Here is a 20976-nt window from a genome sequence, read left to right on the forward strand (position 1 = left end):
ATTCTTATATTTTTGCTGGTTTTACGTTATTGTATTTTGCACAACTCATGTTATTCATGTTGCTTGAGAAGCTCGCACACAAGAATTTCACTCGCATGTACTGTACCAGTGTACCTGCACATGTGACGTGACAATAAAAGTGATTTGATTTGATTTAAACATTTTAAGATTATAGATTCAACTCAACAGTTTAAAGTGGTTCTTCTTGGACCTGTAATAAAGACTAATGTGATACCAATATGTTTGAGCATCTGAATGCAATATCCATAGTGTTATTAATGGAATGGTACTGATGATTATAAAAATAGCAGCAAATAATAGCAGCATAATATCTTACTACTCCTGACCAGTGTTGGGAAGGTTACTTTTAAAATGTATTCCATTACAGAATACTGAATACATGCCCCAAAATGTATTCTGTAACGTATTCCGTTACGTTACTCAATGAGAGTAACGTATTCTGAATACTTTGGATTACTTAATATATTATCATGCTGTTTACAACTACGTGAATGTACTATTGCTGTGATTTATTACTGATACTGAAGGTCCGCGGGTCCGAACCGTAGTAAAGGGACCTCTGGCTAATATGCCTGGTTCCGTGTCGGGCTGGTAGCCGAAAACTAGCTTTACTTTGTTGTCTGGGTCAACTTTGCTTGCCAGAGACAGAGAGAGGCGTTGAAAGGCTGCTCCAACGGAACTTATTTTTTCCGGAGGAAAACACGAACACAGTGTACAGTTGAGTCTTAATAGCTTACTTACAGCTGGGCTCGTCAGGCACTCTTCTTGGCTGCTGTGGTTATTATTGTATTTACATGCTTCCAGCTCCCGTTTTTGCTCCGTGACAGCTCGGACTTTTCCTTTCTCTCCCTCCCTCGCTCACAGACACATAACGTGTATGGCAGTCCATTCTCGCTGCAGCACGGACTACACTGCCCATCAGGCTACATTCTTTAGGGCCATGCCTGTAGCATTCTGCCTTTTAGCTTAGCACAACAACAACAACAAAAAGCGCTCTCTCACCCAGGAAACACGCAGAGAGAGAGAGCGCACCCTGTAACCATGGCAACCGTAACGCTGCCGCCTGGAACAACATTACGTAGCTGTCAAACAAACCCAAACAGTCCTGACCGCGACAATATGAAACAGGAAGTACCGCCGTGTAATCCATTTATTTCAACAAAGTAACTGTATTCTGAATACCACCTTTTAAACGGTAACTGTAACGGAATACAGTTACTCATATTTTGTATTCTGAATACGTAACGGCAGTACATGTATTCCGTTACTCCCCAACACTGCTCCTGACAACGCCCACCCCCGTGACATCACGCTCCAAAGCCCCATATGGCTTGTACCTTTGACTGATCAGGTTCCACCCCTTCACTTGTGACCTTATCTCCCAAGAAGGTAATCTCTGAAACACTAAAGAGGGACTCGTCTCTATTCAGTTTAAGTCCATTCTTTTAAACTGTCCACAAAAGTTTCTCCAGCCTTTCATCATGTTGTTGTCTTGTATTTCCCCAGACTACGAGGTCATCTATGTACCGTAATTTTCACGTCATAAGCCGCTACTTTTTTCCCACACTGTGAACACTGCGGCTTATACTGACGTGCGGCTAATGCATATGTTTTTTTCATGCGGCCAAAAACATTTTGCCTGGTAACAGTAGACCAATCAAAGTGATAAGTAGTATATATAGGGTATATATTTTTATCGGTTGTTAAGAGACGTTGTAATGTTGTTTGTGCACTGTTCCGTAAAAAAACCATAAGCAACATAATTTGTGTGTTACCGATACGTACGTATACTTAAAGGTAGCTGTGTTACAGGCGCTGTTTGAGGAAAAAAAGCATTTGCAGTATGTATTTTTGTATGTTACCATAACGTTTACGTTACCATGTTTATGTTACCTTACGGATTAAATTAAACGCTAAAAATCCTCACGTGTAATATTTCTGTGTAAATATTTCATTTTACAAGTGAAACGCATACGGCTTAAAATCCGGTGCGGCCTCTACAAGTACAAAATTGATTTTCTTTCTACAATTAGAGCATGCGGCTTTTAATCAGGTGCGCTCTGTAGTCCGGGATTTATGGTAGACTCTGGTGCCTTCCGGCTCTTCGATCAGGGACTCCATTGCCCTGTGGAAGGTCTCTGGTGCTGATTTAATTCCAAATGGGAGCCTCAAGAAACAGTAACGCCCAAATGGTGTGTTGAAGGTAGTGTACCTGCTGCTTTCTGAGTCTAGCCTCACCTGCCAAAATCCGTGTGACGCATCCAGTTTGCTAAAAAACTTAGCTCCTGCCATTTCACTCATTATGTCCTCTCTCTTAGGGATCTGATAATGCTCTCTCTTATAATATTTTCATTTAGATCTTTGGGATCAAGGCAGACTCTTAAGGCACCTGTATTCTTTTTCTTGACACATATGATAGAGTTCACCCAGTCTCTGGGCTCTTCCACTCGTTCAATGACACCCATTTGAGTCATTCTTTTAAGCTCTTTTTTCAAACTTGCCCATAATGGAGCAGGCACTCTCCTTGGGGCATGCACCACAGGCACCGCATCATCCTTGAGCTGGATTTTGTAGGTGTAAGGCAATGTTCCATGTCCTTTGAAGACTGAAGGAAATTTACTGATAACGTCTGAACTTCCTTCATCTTCTTGGTGTTCCAGTCTTTTGCCTTGTTTGGCTACTTTCATGTCGTCAGTATTAATCTGATAGATCCTCTTTACTAGTCCCAAGTCCTCAGATGTTTTATCTCCTAAAAGTGACTCGTGTCCATCAGGCACAATGGTGAACAAAATGTTATGCTGTTTGCTTTTTGCTGTCACTTTAAGTCTGCATCCACCTTTTGTTTGTATTGGCTGGTTATTGTAGGCCTTCAGCGGTGTGACTTTTTCTGCAAATCTTCTAGGCTTCTCAGTCAGTGCCTTGAAATCCTTCTCACTGATCAAATTAGCTTTGGTCCCTGTGTCAATTTGAAATGTTACCAATGTCCCATTGACTAACAGTGGATCAGTCCATTTATCATCTGTGACTGAACCCACAGTTTGGCCAGTGTTAATTCTTGAAGACTGTGCACTGACATCTTCTTCATGTGTCACCATCTTAATGAAAAATGTTTCACTTAGATCATCACTGTCATCTGTGTCTTCCTGCACAGTGTATACTTTTTGTCCCTTCTTCTTGGAGAGACACATTTTTGCATAATGGTTTTGTCCTTTACATTGTTTTTGGTCTGTGTTTCTCTCCACATCTCTTGCAAGTGAACATTTCATTGTCATACATTTTATTTTTGTTGTCATTGGTTTTGGATTTACTCCATGGCTTTCTTTTACTCGATACTGCGTTCACTGCCTTGTTTTCTTGTTGCACTGCTCCTTGAACAGGCTTTCTAAAAGTCAGTACATGTTGTCGTGCTAGCTCACTGGCTTGACTTATCTTTATGGCACTTTTCAGCGTTAGTTCTGTTTCCCTCAACAGTTTCTCTCGGAGCTTCTTCTCATTAGTTCCAAACACTATTTTATCTCTTATCATAGAGTCTCTAAGATCACCAAAATTACAGGACTGAGCTTTGATCTTGAGGTCTGTGAGAAAAGTATCAAATGACTCACCCTGGTGTTGTAAGCGTGAGTGAAAGACGTATCTCTCGTACGTTTCATTTTTCTTTGACAGGCAGTACTCGTTAAATTTCTTCATGACTTCATCGAAGTTATCTTTGTCCTCGGACTGAGCAAACACAAAGGTGTTGATGACCTCTTTTGCTTCTATGCCGGCAATGGTGAGCAGCATGTCTATTTTTCTTTCATCTGCCCGTCAATCCACTCCGACAGCCGCAATATACAGTTTGAACTGCTGTTTGAAAGTCCTCCAACTTGCATCCACATTTCCAGTCAGTTTCAACGGATTTGGCGGCTTTATTGCATCCATCTTGTTGTGTTGCTTCTTATTCTTGACCCGACTCCTGGTACCATGTAACATTCTTATTCCTCTATGAATAAAACATCAAGAATTGCTCCTTGTGCTAGCTTCAGCTGGCTGTTTATTTTTTACTTGCACTCACTTTCTTCTTCTATAGTTCTTATTGATTCCAGAGCAACCCCTGTGGGTAGCTCCCTCAATAGCAACTATCATTACAGATACCATATTTCTAAGATATTCAGGGCCGAGTACAATAACCTCAGTTTTATCTGAATTTAGAAGCAGAAAGTTAGCGGCCATCCAGGTCTTTATGTCTTTAAGACATTCCTGCAGATTAACTAATTAACCTTAGTTAATTATGGAGTTAACAATTTAGTCTTCTTCACACTAAGGTTAAGTTCAGTTATAAGGTGCTCTTAAAGTGTGTGATTTCACACAGCAGTGTTGCCGATATTTAGCGAGCTTTTCAGACCCCCTTAGCGACTTTTTTTCTAAAAAGCGACTAGCGACAAATCTGGCGAGTTTTTCTGACATTACTGGAGACTTATTTATGACGACTTTTTGACGTGAAAACGCGTATCGCTCTTACTCTCAACAAGCAGCGGTGCTGCCATGGGCACTTCACCCGTGCCAAAGTGCTCACAGGCGGAGGATAGTCCTCCCCCAGCTGCTATCAGGGCAGGAGATGTTCACACCTATGCCTCCAAACTGCAAATGAATCGCGCATAAGCGAAGCCGCTGCTCCCGCACTGACTGTAACGCAGTCAGTTCTTCTTTTACTGTTATGCTGTTTTGTGGATCACAAGGTTTAAAACTACTTATAAACACACACACACACACACACAAAGTAACTCCACCAGAGTGCCTATTTCGGGTCACTTTTGCCGGTCCAAGCCCGGATAAAGGAGCAGGGTTGGAATTGTGACATTTAAAAACAATAATTGCTAAAAGAAATTTAATTTGTAGTTCTAAACAAATTATAACTGCATTCAGGACGTTTTTTACTCACTTTATGTCTCTCCAACAACGTAGGTTACAATTACATTAGCATGACCAATTATGCAAATTAGGCAATGACATCATTTAGCAACTTCTAGCGACTTTTAGGACAACCAATAGCGACTTTCCTTACTGAGGAGTTGGCAACACTGGTGAACAGCATGGTCTCCTCTTCTCCTCTTCTGGCACAGTGAAAGCAACACTATTTCTATTGGAGCAATTTTCACACACTGGATCCTACCTTTTCAGATGTATCATAACTTTAAGTTTTTATTTAATCAATTATCATCAAAATACAACCATATATAACATAACATAGATTTTACATGTTTGTTTAACTTTAAATTCTACAGCGAATAGTAGCACATCAATATACATATTCACTTTGGACCTTTAAACTTATAATTTTAAATGTACATGTGCAAAATAGCACATTTCTACAAAGCAGAAACTCATAATGGCAGTAAATAGAAGTCAATTTCAGCTGTCAGTATTGGGAAAATTAACGTTAATGGGTAAAAGGCAATTTAGCCATGGTAGCTTAATTCAGATAAACTCACCAGACAGTATCAGTGCAGTTACTCCTAATACATTTTAAATACATTTTAATAGCAGTAAATGTAATGTGAGGTCAAGTTCATTTCTCAACATAGGAAACCCAACATGGATGCCAAGCCATGCTGAAACACCAACACAGAACATGGCTTTAAAGCTAGTTAGCTATGCTAGCACAACTTAGTTAAACTCACAAATACATGGTTAGAGTGCGGTTACTCCAAATATACACATTTTTGTTATTGTTCTGGTTCTCCGCTTTCTGTCTGCACATGTGTTGTCTTACACTACAGCTATCTACAAACAACATGATTTGGCCTTCTAGCGCAGCATGAATTTGCATCTGCATTTGATAGCTACAGATGGAGGACCTGGGACTTTTTTCCTCTTCTTTATTTCTTATCAAGTAGAAAGAAAATAGGGATATTAATAATAATGAGGCAGCCCAGCATATCAGCTGTAAATTAATTGTTATATAAGTATGTAATATAAGTAATACCAGAAATTCTGTTCAAACAGGAGTCTGAGTGACTGATTAAGCCAATCCATATTTATTATTAGATAAAAGAGGAAAAAGAAGAAAAGTCTAAGGCCCTCTGTAGGTTGGTGATTCAAGAGAAGTCAAATGCAGTGCAGCTAAGGTAGAGCTTATTTAATTCAAGAGCAATTCATAACTGAACTTGATTACACGCTTCTTTATTTGACCAAAGCTAGCTAACTGACTACAACCAAGTGACTACAAACCAGAGGAAAGTGGAATCTGAGGAACAAACTAAAGAAATTCCAAACTCTTAAACATCCCAGAGGCATTTTCCTGCATATTTCACATGCATGACCGCATATGACAAGGTAGCAGCCTAAAGTAGCTTTTATCAGTTTATCAGGTTGCATTTGTTTGTAAAGCTGTAAGAAATATTCCTCATTACTTTGTGATAACCTTGTGTTTTATTTTAAATGAAGAAATTATGAAACAAAACAAACACAATAACCACAAGGGGAACCACGGGAGGTGAACAAGATAGAAAACAGAGTGACAAATAACAAGGGGAACACAGGGCAACAAATTCACTAGAAACTAACAAGACACTGATGAAACCAGTATGGACTGGTTTCATCATTACAGTCACCAAGGAGATGTGAAAGATAGTTGTTTTTAATTATGTTTGTGTCTCAAGTCAGTTAAAATTATTATATTATTCTTAAAGTAGACCAAGTCAAGTGGTATAAGTGTCTGAACAAAATCTAGTTTGAAAAGGAATACATGTTCAAAAGTACATGCGTGAATCTTGAGTTCAAGTTGAAACTTGTTGAAACTACCAAGTAGGTTGATCAGACTCAAGAAGGCAAAACATTAACTTTAACAGATTAGTAACAATAATGCTAACTCCCTGACTCCCTGACATCATAGAGAGTGAGTTTATTGGCGCTGAATGGGAGAAGCACAGTAACGTTTGGCCTTAAATGTGTATTGGGGAGAAAAAAGACGATGAGTGCAGTTTAACTTTTGACTTGCCTTGCCAGCTGCTGAACGGTTGCCAGCAGTGAGTGGGTGGTATGTTCTGAAGCTGCTTGAATACAGAATCAATACACTAACATCAATTCCAATGTCAGTGATCTCAGAAGAGTTTTTGGATTAGGGTTGCCATTTACTTTCAATAAGGTTTTTTCAGTTTTTCTTTATTTCAAATTAATTGCTAGAAGAACAATTCAATTTGGATTTTTTTTTTCTTATTTAGTACCAAATCACAACAGTCGCTGCACTTTATATTGTAATGTAAAGATCCTATAACACTAGACATAAAAATTGGAGGTGAGGGGAGGGAGACATGACAAAAGATACATTGTGGAAGAGAGCCAGAGTTTAAAAGGTTACTGTACATAATGAGATGTCTGTGGGATAGTTATCAATATTTTTTTCTCTAGTTGTATTTTTATAAAAATTCATTAAGTCATTACTTTATGGTTAAAGGAGTTATTGGCTCAACAGAGCGCTGGCTCTTTGTTGCTACTGTGCTAAAAAAAAACCCCCTGAAGTTCTTTGTTTGTTTGTTTTTTACTTTATTCCTCAAATGAAGATCCTCTAAATTTGTGAGACACCATGTTGTCCCATTCTTTTGTGTTTTAAGATGCACACTTGTGAGTTATATCAGGTAATCAAGCATTTCTGGTTTGAGACTTTCTTTTTTAGAGGAGCACATGTCTGCAGGGTCATATGAGAACGTACTACTATTAATAAGATGATCAATGTCTGTGGTAAGTAAGGTTGCATAGTGGCTCTGCATTTTGTTGGGACATGGGACTGAAGATATAATAATAAGAAATGGTTCTTACTTAGCACTTTTTCTACTATGAGTTCTGAAATGCGAGCACTCAGTCCTTTATACAGCAAATCTCATCCACCCAATTACACTAGCATTTTTTTTTCCTATGTCAAAGCACTTTCTATTGAACATTCACACTCCAAAGATTGGGAGGAGCTCAAGGTTCTGTATCTTTCCCAGGGACACTCTGGAAGCCAGACTGAAGCAGCCAGGGATTGAACCACCAACTTTCTAATCATTAGATGACTTGCTCTTCCTCCTGAGCCAGATCTACTGTCATGAAATTTATTCCCCACTGCTGTTTAATCCATTGCTGTAAATTTAAATGTTAAGAAATGATCAGACAAAACAGAGGTTTCAAAGAATACTTTTAAAAGTTTGTTCCTATAGCACATGTCATAACAAGATCCAGAGAGTGATTAAAATGGGGTTCGGCTCATTTAAATTAGAGAGAAGCCAAGTGTAAAGATTAAATGTAGTTTTTAGTGCCTCCATTAGAATTACCCACTGCAGTTGTTTTATCTGAACTGAACAAATCGGATTTTTTTATTATTTTTTTTTTTTTGCCTGTCCCGTTGGGCCCTGTAATTATTGACTAAAGGCCCCCCAAAAAATATCCAACAATTTATTTTCTCAAGTGGATCATTATGGCTTTGCCGTACTGGTCCACTTAATTGATCTTTATTATTCATTTATTTATTTTTTTACTTTTAAGCTATTACAATCGGAACAGATAGGACCTGGGAATAGGAAAGACACAAAAAGAGAACAACACAATAGGGAAACCACAGCAACAACCAGCATAAGCATAAGTAACAGTAAATAATAAATACTGAATGTTACTGAGCAGCACACAACACCGACAAAGCACAATATGCTTAGAGGCAGCAGCCAACCAATATAGTGTGTATCTGTGAGCGCGCTTGTATTCACAAGGTTTCTTCATGTTACTGTCTAATAGTAGGTCATATACTCCCAGGTCCAGGCACCATCACACCCAGAGGGGCAATCTGCCCCAAGACCCAGGAGATGTTTCCCTGTATCTGGGGTGGAGACAAGTAGACCGTCCCTGCAGCAGGGAGACCCACCATCCCATACCCCCACAAGAGGGCCAGCTCCTTCTCCCTGCCCCAGATGGAGAATAGAGAATGGGGGTGTGAACACCCCCATAGCTCACTCCGCCTGCTCATATGTGGTATTGCTGTGTTCTGTTCTAAAGTGCATTTAAAACATGGGAGGGGCATGGTACTCTCTGCCAGATAGCAGCTCATGAGGGTTCCCCTCAAGAGAACCCTCAATGTAAGATAAGATAAGATAAGATATTAGTAGTAATAGTACAATAGTACAATGAAATTGGAAAACTGTCCCAGTTCCAGTTTCCCAGTGTCTACTTGTCTTTAAAATTGAGAGCTGGGCACCAGCACCAGAGTTGAGGTTGAATAAACAGACCGTCCTCTGGACGGTGTAATTAAGTAATGTGTAAATAATGTGAATGTCTAGGTTGTGGAATAAATTTGAGGCACAGGTGACAAGAGGACAGAGGAGGAATGCCTCCCCTGCACCTCAGTGAGGCACCTGTACCTCAAGGCCCTGTATGTGTGGTGATGTGATGGAGCGGGAGGTGGGAGGCAGTTGGGGATGGGGAGAGAATTGGGGGGGTACACCCTCCCTGGAGCCAGCTCCCCCGCTGACCCCGTTAGGCATCTCCGTTCCCTGGAATCCACCAAAGGCAGGGGGCCCGGGCCTCAGCCCATCCAGATGGGGGCAAACAGTAGCAGCACCACCAAGGCACACAGAGGCCAGGGCAGCCCACCCGACCCCACCACAGAGGAAAACTATATCCACCCCAACATTCAATCAACTCCCAGACTAAAGAAAATTTAGAAGGAAACTCGCTCTCGAGTTAGTCATTCTAGGGGTTCTTGCAGTAGAACTGCTGCTCCTCCACATTAAAAGGAGATAGTTCAGGTGACATCTGACTAGGATGCCTCGGGGACACGTCCTAGGTGAGGTATTTCGGGGGTGTCCTGCTGGGAGGATATCCCAGGCAGACCCAGGACTCACTGTAGGTGTCCTGAAGGTGTAGTGCACAACACCCTCACTTGATAGTCCTGAATCCTTTCCACTGTCCCCTCCCTGCATAACTGTAGACCAGGTGAGGAGAGAACTAAGGAGGCAACAGCCCAGGAATGCAGCAGGCCCAGACAGGGTGTGTTCACAGCTGCTGAAAATAGCTGCTTATCCAACATCAATTGCGACACACACATTTCAGTAGCATCGCACCCTTGCAGAAAACAAAAAAGTAACACCACCTGGAGGCTCTCCTAAGGGTTAAAGGGGTTGAGCAAATTATTGTGATAACCTTTAAAGAATGGCATGTATTTGTTAACAAAGTCTCCAGATTTCATGGACTTGTCTGCGGTTGGCTAAATTAACAATTATAAATATTAATATTTTACTACCTATGTAATGTTCCTTACAGATTATGGATTCCTGAAGTCTTGATCCCCACCAAAGGCTTGGTATTCTCCTTTGTGATGCTTTGTGTCTTTCACACCTTTTTTCTTTAAATACAGCTGGATTAAGGTGAGATCAGAGTCCCAAGACCGTAACAACCTTTAGCAATTACAGGCTCAGCCGTTGAGCTTGGATAATCAATTTGTTGCTTCAGCTGGCTAAATAAACCTCCTCTGTCATTCACATCTTTTTAAAAATAGATTTTTCTGCCAGTTTTCCCAAATTCTCTATTGATGTCCTGATTCTCGTTGGGAATCTAAAGTTTAGAGAATAGAATAAGCCAAAATTGTGGGTGCTCCACACCAACTGTGCAGAAATAAAATATAAATACCAAACAGGGGAAATACAGACAGGAGTAATGTATACAAACAAGAGAGAAATATACAAAACAAGACAAAGGCACACAATAGAAAAGGAACACATTTAAGGACAGGTTGGAAAGCTTAGAAGTAGTGCAAAGGACTTTGTCTTAGAGTCCATGTGTGAGTGGCCTGAGTGATGGGGTTACTCAGACCATGGCTCTGATTGTTGGGTGGGGTGTGGTGAGAGAGTGTTTGTCCAAATGGCCCAGGGGAAGAAGCCATTTGTGAGTCTGGAGGCGTGGGACCAGATTGCCCTGAGGCGCCAATGGGAAGGCAGCGGGTCAAAGTGATTGAAGAGTTTCTCCACTGCTGTTTTTGCAGAATTGTTTTGTGTTGCATAAGCTTGTGCCAATCATGTACAGTAGTCCATCACCAATTGGATGTACATAGTCATGGTTTCAAGTCTCAAGATACACAAAGTTTATAGGCATAACCTTAAAAAGACAGGTAGTTGTGATGATGGTCATGGGACTCTGGTGGTTTTCTCTTCAGGCATGAATTACAAAGTGTTCCACAAAACTTTGAAGATGAGATGAAGAGGAGCTAATCTCTGCCACTGACTCCTGTAAGAAAAGTACTTTTAAAGCACTTTTAAAAATAGCAACAGGGCTGAGAAAAGTGCTAAACATAAAAGACAAACACAGGCCAGAAGGCACAGAACATAAAAGAGCTGTAGAAATGAGACAATAAAAGAGTACATGAAAAGTAGGATCACAGTCATCTCACACTGGGTCAAAGGCCAGTGAGTAAAATAGTGTTTTTAAACAAGATTCAAAAACAGCAAGTGAAGGAGCCTTCCTATCCTCAGATATGCTGTACATGAGTGTCAATGTGAAGGGTCAATGTAACTGGTCAAGCTAGGAAAGAATTTCTGTCCAGCCTTCTCTACCTGATTCCAGATATGGAAATCTTTCACAGCTGGTATCACAGTAGGCTGAAGGCTGGATGAAGGCTGACTTCACATCCCAAAACTTCAATATTCTCTTCCAGAGCTTGATGTGTCTTTCCTTAAGACTGCTTGAACTGATTATACTCGTATTTCAATCCCCTTCTTGTTGTTGTATCTCTAGTTGATGTATCCAACCACGAAGCCATTTGACACACAAAAATTATTTTAACTGCAGGAATGCCTTTAAGACATAAAAGCCTGCTTGACCTCTAATTTCGTACTACTAAATTCAGATAACTCTTAAGGTTATTGTACTCACCTTTGAAAATCTTTGAAACATGGTGTGCACCCTTAGCAGAAGAACGGCCCCAAAGCATGATGTTTCCACCTCTGTGCCGAACAATGGGGATGATGTTCTTTGGGTCATATTTAGCGTTTCTCTGCCCCCAAACATGTCACGTTGATGCTAGAGAGTTCAATTTGTCTTCATTTGGCCAGAATAGTTTCTCCATAGCTTTCTCTGAATCACTTAGATGTTCCCTGGCAAACTTAAGAAGGGCCTGTACAATGACTTTTTGCACATTGCAAGATTTCTATTCTATTCTATTCTATTTGTCGCAGTCCTGGGTCTTATGACCCAGCGGTTTCAGTTTCTTGTGTTTTGTCATTTTGTATTATGGTTTGAGTCCACCTTGTTAGTTTAAAGTGTAGTCCTAGTCCCTAAGTTGTTATCTATCGCTTTTGGTTGTTAGATTCTCCCCGTGTCTTTGATCCTGTGTCTTCCTCTGTGTATCTGTGTTCATATAGTTCTGAGTTCCTGTGCCTTGTTTCCCGTCGTGTTTTATTCCATGTTTCCCTAGCCCGTTATGTCTGTGCTCTCCCCATGCTCTCTCTCCTCCTCCTCTCTGCATCTCTGTGTTCTTCCTGTGTTACGTTTAAGGTCTGCGTCTTGGGTCAGTATTTTCAGTTACATATCCTCCCTGACTTGTTATGCGTAAATGTCCCCAGCTGTGCTCCCCATGTGTTCCCACATCCCTCATTACCTTCTGTGTATTTATGTCGGAATCTCCCTCTGTTCCGTGTCGCGTCGTCCCTTATGGTTGTGTGCATTTCCCTGTGCCTCAGCTTTAGTTTCTCCCAGTATAGTTTCCTTGTGTTCCTGTTGAATAAAGCTGTGCCTTTTGAGTTTATCCCTGTGTGTTGTGAGTCCTGCATTTTGGGTCCAATCTCCAGCCTGCGCACAGCGATTCTTGACACTATTCTATTCTAAGATTTCTACCTGTTAAAGTTTGTGTGTTACCATATGTCTTTTTGGTGACTGTGGTCCCAATTGCCTTCCGATTATTAACAAGCCCCTCCCATATGGCTGGGGTTGGGCTGATCCGCCACCTTTCTCAACATACTTTCTTTAACATACAGTCGTGTAATTTTAAACCATGCGTCTCCATTGTGATGCTAGCTACTTAGGTTCACTTGAGTGACTAAATTTGCTAATGTGATAAGTAGAACAGAGCTGAAGTAAAGTGCTGGGAAAGGAGGACTCAGTATGAACCTTCCATATTATCTATCATCATGGGAAACACAAAATCTCTCCATAGTAAGATTGAAGAGCTAATTGCACTGACCACACTGCAGAGGATACACTGGGAGTGTAGTGTAGCATCATGTGCCTCTCAGAAACAAGGAATTAATTCCAGCCCCTTATGTGGCACTGGATGGTTTCCAAGTTATGAGAGTAGACACGAGAGCAAAAGAGAGTGGTAAGAGAAAGGGCTGAGAAATTGTAATGTTTGTTGGTGTAACCCTTGTTACATTTATGTAAAGAACAATGCTGAACTCTAAATATTGAGCTGCTAGCAGTTAGCATGAAGCCTTTTTTTATCTCTCAAGGGTGTTCTCAGATCTAATGGCAATAACTGTATACATCTCCCCATCAACTGATGCAGCTGCAGCTTGCAAGCTCCTGCACACTGTAGTGTGATCGCTGCAGGCATCACATCTCTAAGCTCTGGTTTTAATCTTGGGTTGCTTTAATCATGTCTTCCTGTCTAGCACTCTCCCTGTACAATATGTAAATTGTTATACCAGAGACAATAAAACTAGGATCTTTCTAATGCAAATACAAAGACACACACAATTCATAATACCTCCCTCCATTGGGCCGTTTCAACCACAGTCTAGCCCATCTGCTACTTATTTTCACAGTTTGGGGGAATAGACAACTGCCAGCTAATAAGTACGCGAGGTGATGATCTGAAAAAGCACGCACTGCACACACAGACTGCATGAACTGCATCATGGACTGGGAAGTGCCATAGTTCACATGGTAAGGATATGGATAGCTTGAGAACTTGCATCATATCTTGTTAGGTCAGAATTTCCAAGATTCCTATAAGAGTTTTCATGGGAAACACCCTTTTCAGGAATTTAGAGCAGCCCCACCAACTCTGAGTCTAACATCAATTCAACATAGTGGCAGTGAAAGTAAACAGTAGTAAAACTGTTTAAATCTGTCTTGTCACTGTTATGTATTTGTAGCTCACTAAATAAGCACAGACCAGACTCCATCTATGAATGTGCTGTAACTGTGTTCTTTAAAAAAACAGTTTTTCTAATCTATATTCAGGTGGTGGTCATTTTTCTAAAATGACCACCACCTGAATATACTTTAACAGACTTGCTGCCTCTACCAGCAGCACTCTCTTTACACTATGTCAAGAAAGAAAAAAGAAATCTGTTGTAAAAGATGGTGAAAGCAAAAGGCTCACATGGTATCAGCTGCTCAGGGACGGCTTAGACCAACTTTGTGGGATCATTCTGCATGTTTTTAAACCTTGCCTCAGTCTGCAGAGGTTCTCAGCCCTGTGTAAAACCCCTGTCCCCAAGACTGCATACCCCAGGGAACCTATACTTCATGATTGTATGTCTGATGTGATAGTCTGCAGCATGGGGTTTCCCCAGTCCCTTTTCAGTTGTCACCTCCAGAAGTTCTCTGATGACTCAGTCGTTATCTCCTGAGGAGACTTAGGTTCTTTTGGTGTTTATATTATATTTGTAGAAACCATCATAGTGTCATAAAAGATCCTTAGTTATGTTCTGCATACCCCAAAATACTTCTGTCTGCCCAGCAGTTGGCGATGACTTTGGCCTTTCTTGTACAGTTGTATCTGAAGTCTGAAATATATAAGGTTAAGAGGAAGACAGAGTGCACCATCCTCTGAGGGCCCCCCTTGCTGTTTACCACCACCTTGTACACACAGCCCTGCAGCCTCACATACTGTCGTTTGTTAGTTAGGTAGCTGATTGTCCCTGCGGTCAGGGGATGGTTGACTCCTGCTCCTTAAAGCTTCTCCCTCAGCACTTGGTTTGTACTGCATTAATTAATTGAATTAATTGGATTGTATTAAGTGTTTGCTTATAGGGGGTCATCTGATTGTTGTAGGTTTATTGTCTCTGGTATGGTATTTCATGTGCTGGGTGAAAGTGGGGAGGACAGAGGACAGGATGATTGAAGTCCCCAGAGATGATGAGAAGCGACTGTGTGTGGGGAGTCGGTAACTGAGAGACCACATCGCTCACATGCATTCGCTGCATCTAGCAACAGAGGAATATACAGTTATTGGGATAATGTGTGATAGCTCCATAAGAAGGTCATGTGGAAGCATTGTAAGGGTCAGTAGCTCAGTGTCCTTTGTGCAGCATTGCTCTTTAACACAGGTATGTCCAGGGTTGGACCACCTTTTGTTTGCAAACGTTGTTATTCCCCGGTACCTTCCACTTACCGTGCTCCAATGCCGTCCTATCCACCCATCTGAGCTGAAAGATATCCAGAGTGACGAGGGAGTGTGTGCAACATTCATTCAGCCATGTCTCTGTAAGGCATGTAGCTACACTGCCAGTAATCCAATATAGTTTAGTCAGGACCGTTCGCTTTTCCATCTGACATTTCCCATGATAACAGATGGTTTGTACCATTTTTTTAACGCTCCCAAAGCTTTACTCCAGCTCTGCAGTGTCTCCACTTTCTCTTTACCTCTGCTGGGATCACTGGTCTCTCAAGTCTCAAGTGGTGCAGAGATCAACAACTGATTTTGATTGTAAACAATGGCCAAAGAGCATATTAAAAATAAAATAAAATTGGGCAACCATAGTAAAAAAGTTGATACTTAACAATGTACCAAAGAACTACCAATAGAAACACTTAACTATTTCAGACCGGAATCTCACTGAACCTGAAAAGAAAGTGTTAGCCAAAGGACTCAATTTTGCCATTTCTCCGCAACAGTTGCCCATAGTGGACCTCATCACAGCCACAGAAACCGCCATACGGATTAATAAATTATCACAGACAGAAGCAGAGCAAATCAGGATGAAAGTCTCAGCCACCCTCTCCAGTGCCAAAGTCCCTCCGTCTAACCTCACATTACAAGAAAAGAAGGCCGTCGCTTCCCTGAGCAAAGACCACAACATCACTATATTACCAGCTGATAAGGGAAGGTGCACCGTGGTCCTAAGCACAACACAAACATCACTACTCTCCTCAGTGACAACAATACCTACGAAGCCTTAAAGCGAGACCCCACAAGCAGCTACAAAAAGAAAGTTATAGCTTGCCTTCAAGAAATCATTGACCGCCTTTACCCAGGGGATGCCATACCCTCCATTTACGGACTTCCTAAAATCCACAAGGAAGGGGTCCCACTCAGACCCATAGTCAGTAGCATAAACTCAGCCACTTACAACATCTCGAAACACCTTGCTACCATCCTTGCACCTCTCGTGGGGAACACCCCACACCACATCAAGAACTCCACCGACTTCACCGACAAGGTCCAGAAACTTACCCTGGATCCAGATGAAACCATGGTGTCCTTTGATGTAGTCTCTCTCTTCACTTGCATACCCACCACGGAGGCAGTGGAGACTGTCAGAAAACGACTACAAGAAGACAGCTCCTTGGAAGACAGGACCAACTTCACACCCGATCAGATCTGCACACTGTTAGACCTCTGCCTTACCACAACATACTTCAAATACAACGAAGGCTTCTACAGACAAAAACATGGCTGTGCCATGGGCTCCCCCGTGTCACCTATTGTAGCCAACCTTTACATGGAGGAAGTGGAAAGAAAGGCTCTTGGCTCTTTTAAAGGGAGAGTACCCAGCCACTGGTACAGATATGTAGACGACACCTGGGTCAAAATCAAGACACAAGAAGTGGAATCCTTCACTGCGCACATTAACGCTGTGGATAAAAACATCAAGTTTACCAGGGAAGACACAAAGGATAACTGTTTGCCTTTCCTGGACTGTGCTGTGCACATTGAAGAGAATGGCAACCTCAACATTGAAGTTTACCGGAAGCCCACACACACGGACCAGTATCTCCTCTTTGACTCCCATCACCCTCTGGAACACAAACTTGGAGTAATTAGGACCCTACACCACCGGGCAGAACATGTTCCCTCTAAGCCTGAAGGGAAAAAGAAGGAACACACACACGTAAAGGAAGCACTTAAAGTATGCCGTTATCCTAATTGGGCATTTATAAAGTCAGCAAAGAGGCACAGAAAAGAAGATCAGACACCAGCGAGGGAGGATAAGAAAGACAGACGCAACAATGTTGTCATCCCCTATGTAGCCGGTGTATCAGAAAAACTCAGGAGAGTTTTCTCCAAGCACGACATGCCAGTGTACTTCAGACCCAGCAACACACTCAGACAAAAACTGGGTCACCCGAAAGACAAAACTCCTAAACACAAACTTAACAACGTGGTGTATGCTGTACAGTGCAGCGAGGAATGCCCAGACCTCTACATTGGAGAGACCAAACAGCCACTTCACAAGCGCATGGCACAACATAGAAGAGCCACCTCCACGGGACAAGACTCAGCAGTCCATCTGCATCTAAAGGACAAAGGTCACTTTTTCGAGGATGCAATGTTCACATTTTGGACAGAGAGGACAGATGGTTTGAAAGAGGAGTGAAAGAGGCCATTTACGTCCACTGTGAGCGACCATCTTTGAACAGAGGCGGTGGTTTACGACACCAACTGTCTGCCATCTATAATCCAGTTTTGAGTTCCCTCCCCAGACGCCTTAACGCCCACTCACATCCTGGGCCATCTGACCTCAGGAAATCACATGATAGGGTGGGGCCAGGTTTCACAATGAGCTCACCCGAAACCCTGGCTGATTAGGTCCCACACCCGCTTTCTCACACCTTGGCTCATGTGATTAGGTAGAGGATCATCAGGGGGTCCTTTGTCCCTCTTTGGGGGGATACTCCCACTGGGTTTAAATCTGGGACTCTCGGCCATTTGACCTTAGAACTGAAGAAGCTTCTCGGATGAGAGGTGAAACGTCTTCAAGCAACTCAAAGAAGTCCAGACGCTTTTCTTTCCAAGCTCCTTAGACTATGATGACCTGGATGACTGAGAACCTTCACAGACACTTAAAAACATTAAAAAGAACAGAACAAAGAGAAGTGGAGCTGCTATAATGTAGTTGATATTTTTTACCACTCACATGGTGCACAAGGAAAAAAACAAAGTACTGTAATCAGTACTGTAAGCAGAAGATTTTGCCAAATTTCCAGTAAAACCCTGCCGGGGTATTTAAAAAGACACAAAAAAGAAGTGAATATGGTCATGTCATGTCACAGTTTTGTATGTCTCATTGCCTCAAACTGGGTGAATGTGATCAGAAAATTATCTGTGTATTGCTGGCAAGTTGAGTTTCCTGCATTAAGTATACTTTCACAGGCTCTCAGAAGTCAAACATATGTACAATGTGATATGATCAGGATGTTTTTCTGTTTGTGCCAGGTGTAATAATACAAACATGTGCCATGGAACAAGTATTAGGAAGACTTTGGAATCAAGAAGCAGAAAAAAAAATTGAACTTTCTCTGTATCATAAGTGGACCATATTTAAGGCATGGGTTTAATAAATGCTAAATGAACTGGTTCTTATATAGCACTTCTTCTGCTCTACTTGAGCACTCTATCGAAGCCCTTCATCCATTCCCACTGTCACTGTTTTTAATGCTTAACTTTCTGTCTAACATTCACACTCTGGTGGAGAACATCTTGGGGTTGGTATCTTGCCCAAGGATACTTGCTATACATGATTTTCTCATACATCAAACGGGAAGTAAGATAATTAGTGCTTATTCTTTTTAATATTTGTTGGCTAAACCAAAGATTGGAGTTGGATGTGAATGCTTGTCTTTGGTGTGAGTGTCAAGGATTCAGCTATCTACTCTATTCATTTTCATGCTGGATATTTCTAGCACATATATAGGGGAGGTTTTTTTATGCCAGAATTCAGCATAACTTCCCACATGGAGACTGGACAAGCTTGCTGATTGGGTGTCCTTTCCCCAGTGATTTAGTCAGTAGGTTTGGAAGGAAAAATAGTTGCACAAAAATCATTGTTGTGACACTAAATTAGTTGTTCTCTATGCAGAAAGGCAATTCTGTACAATTCTGCACAGTATGCGTTTACATGTCTGCCTGATGTCATGTCTTGAAATATCTGGATGTGTATCAGTGCAAAGCTGCTGGAACTATGAAAGACTAAACTGGCTGCTTACAACTATCTGACCTCTTATTTAACAGTCATCCACTGCTGTCTTAAGGATAAGACACGGCTGGTTTTACTGTAATTCATATGAACTTTGATCCCTGATAAGGAAGCTGTAATCGCATACTGCTTCCTCTGCTGTAGTGACCATGGTAACTGTTACCAAGGGAGTAGACTATGGAATTTTCCAGCACAGACAGAGCCTCTTATTGGTCTTTTCATTGGAGTGGCCATATCTCAGGCAGAAACAGGAGAAATTATGACCATATTTCAAATCTGGCCACATAATAAATTGGCAGTACTAATCTTTGTTTGTCATCTAACTCATCACAAGATACAGTAGAATGAGTTTTTGAGAAATATTAATAGAAATCTTAACTTCACTGGCTTGTAGAGGCATACAGCGTCAAGTAATTCAAGTTTAAATAAACTCTTTAAACAAGGCTACTTTGAGTTGTAACAGAAGAGCTTTGGAAGATTTTAGGTGCCACTGGGCATTTATAGAAGATTCTGGAAGATTTATAGAAGTATTATTAATATTTAATGTCAACAATGCTGCCTTTCTTTTCTTGTTCTCATCATGTCTATGTTTGTGGAGATTTAAACATAGCCTTATTAAATCCAAACAACAGTACTTACAAAGTACAGCCTGGGACTCTGAGCTGTAATCCTGCTGGATTTAGTGTTGATTGGACAATCTGCAATATTCATAGAAAACATCTTTTCTAATGAAGTAGAAAACAAAACTGTGAGTGCCCTACTAATCACCTCTATGATACTTATCCAACTTACCTACTCTGAGCTAATGCTGAATTTATTCTTATCTTTGGTGAAGAGAGGTTGGAGAAAAGATGAGCATAACCAGGCCTAAAGATGCACTTATCCCCATGATCACCCAGCAGGTAAACATCATCTTTTGGGCATTCAGGGGAAGCATGACGTAAACGAAAATCCTTCAAAATGAACCAGCTAACATGGCAATAATAAGTAGAGAGGAAAGCCGAAGATGTATGACCAGTTTGCAGCTTCACGGGTTGGACTGGGTCAATCCCTCTAACATCTCTGTGGGAAGTTTCTTAGATCCAATCTGCCGAACTGCTCATCTCACAGAAGACAAAACAGAAGAACCCTGTATCTCTTCTTCACCCTTTCTCCACCTTCTGCTACTGGATGTCACATCTTCTGAGATGACATCTAAACATCCAATCACATTATTAACATCTAATCACCTGATGTCCGTCCTCATATTATCGTCCTCTCGCTATCTATCTGATTTACATGATTTACCACAAAGTTAAACCGCTAAAATCACTTAAGAAAAATTCCATCACATATGGATATAATTCATTTCATGTTTCATTCAGTTTATGTAATTCTACTTCAATTAGATTTGTCTTTAGCACATTCTCACATGAACATTCATTCTAACATAATCACTTTCTAATTCAAATACAGAGGAATACATTTTTTTTTTTACTTTTTAAAAATCTGTGTTTGTCAGTCACCATTTATTCAATGCAATTTCCTTTTATTAATCATTATATTTTAAAAGTCAGACATTCAGTGGCTGCTGTGTGTCGGTTTCACCCCCATTCTGCACCACACACACCCACACACCAAGGTCAGACTCTGTACAGGCTCTCATATTGCATAGATAATATTTTCTTATTTATTATACGTGTTAAATCTATTCATTTTTAGTATATGTGATTATATTCTGATTAGAATGAAGGATAAATAACTATCAGCAACATCACATATGAATTATGGTTCCGTCTTCAACCATTAATACTATGTTTGCATGGTTTGGCAACAG

General features: G+C 41.1%; 1 protein-coding gene across 1 annotated transcript in view; it reads left to right on the forward strand.

The window, feature by feature from the left end:
• The window catches only part of cadpsa (Ca2+-dependent activator protein for secretion a), a 378183-nt gene that overhangs the window by 37585 nt on the left and 319622 nt on the right, over nt 1–20976 (forward strand). The gene's annotated exons all lie outside the window — the stretch shown is intronic.

Source organism: Oreochromis aureus, linkage group 5 (genome assembly GCF_013358895.1).
Source record: "Oreochromis aureus strain Israel breed Guangdong linkage group 5, ZZ_aureus, whole genome shotgun sequence".
In the NCBI taxonomy this organism is placed as follows: Eukaryota; Metazoa; Chordata; class Actinopteri; order Cichliformes; family Cichlidae; genus Oreochromis; species Oreochromis aureus.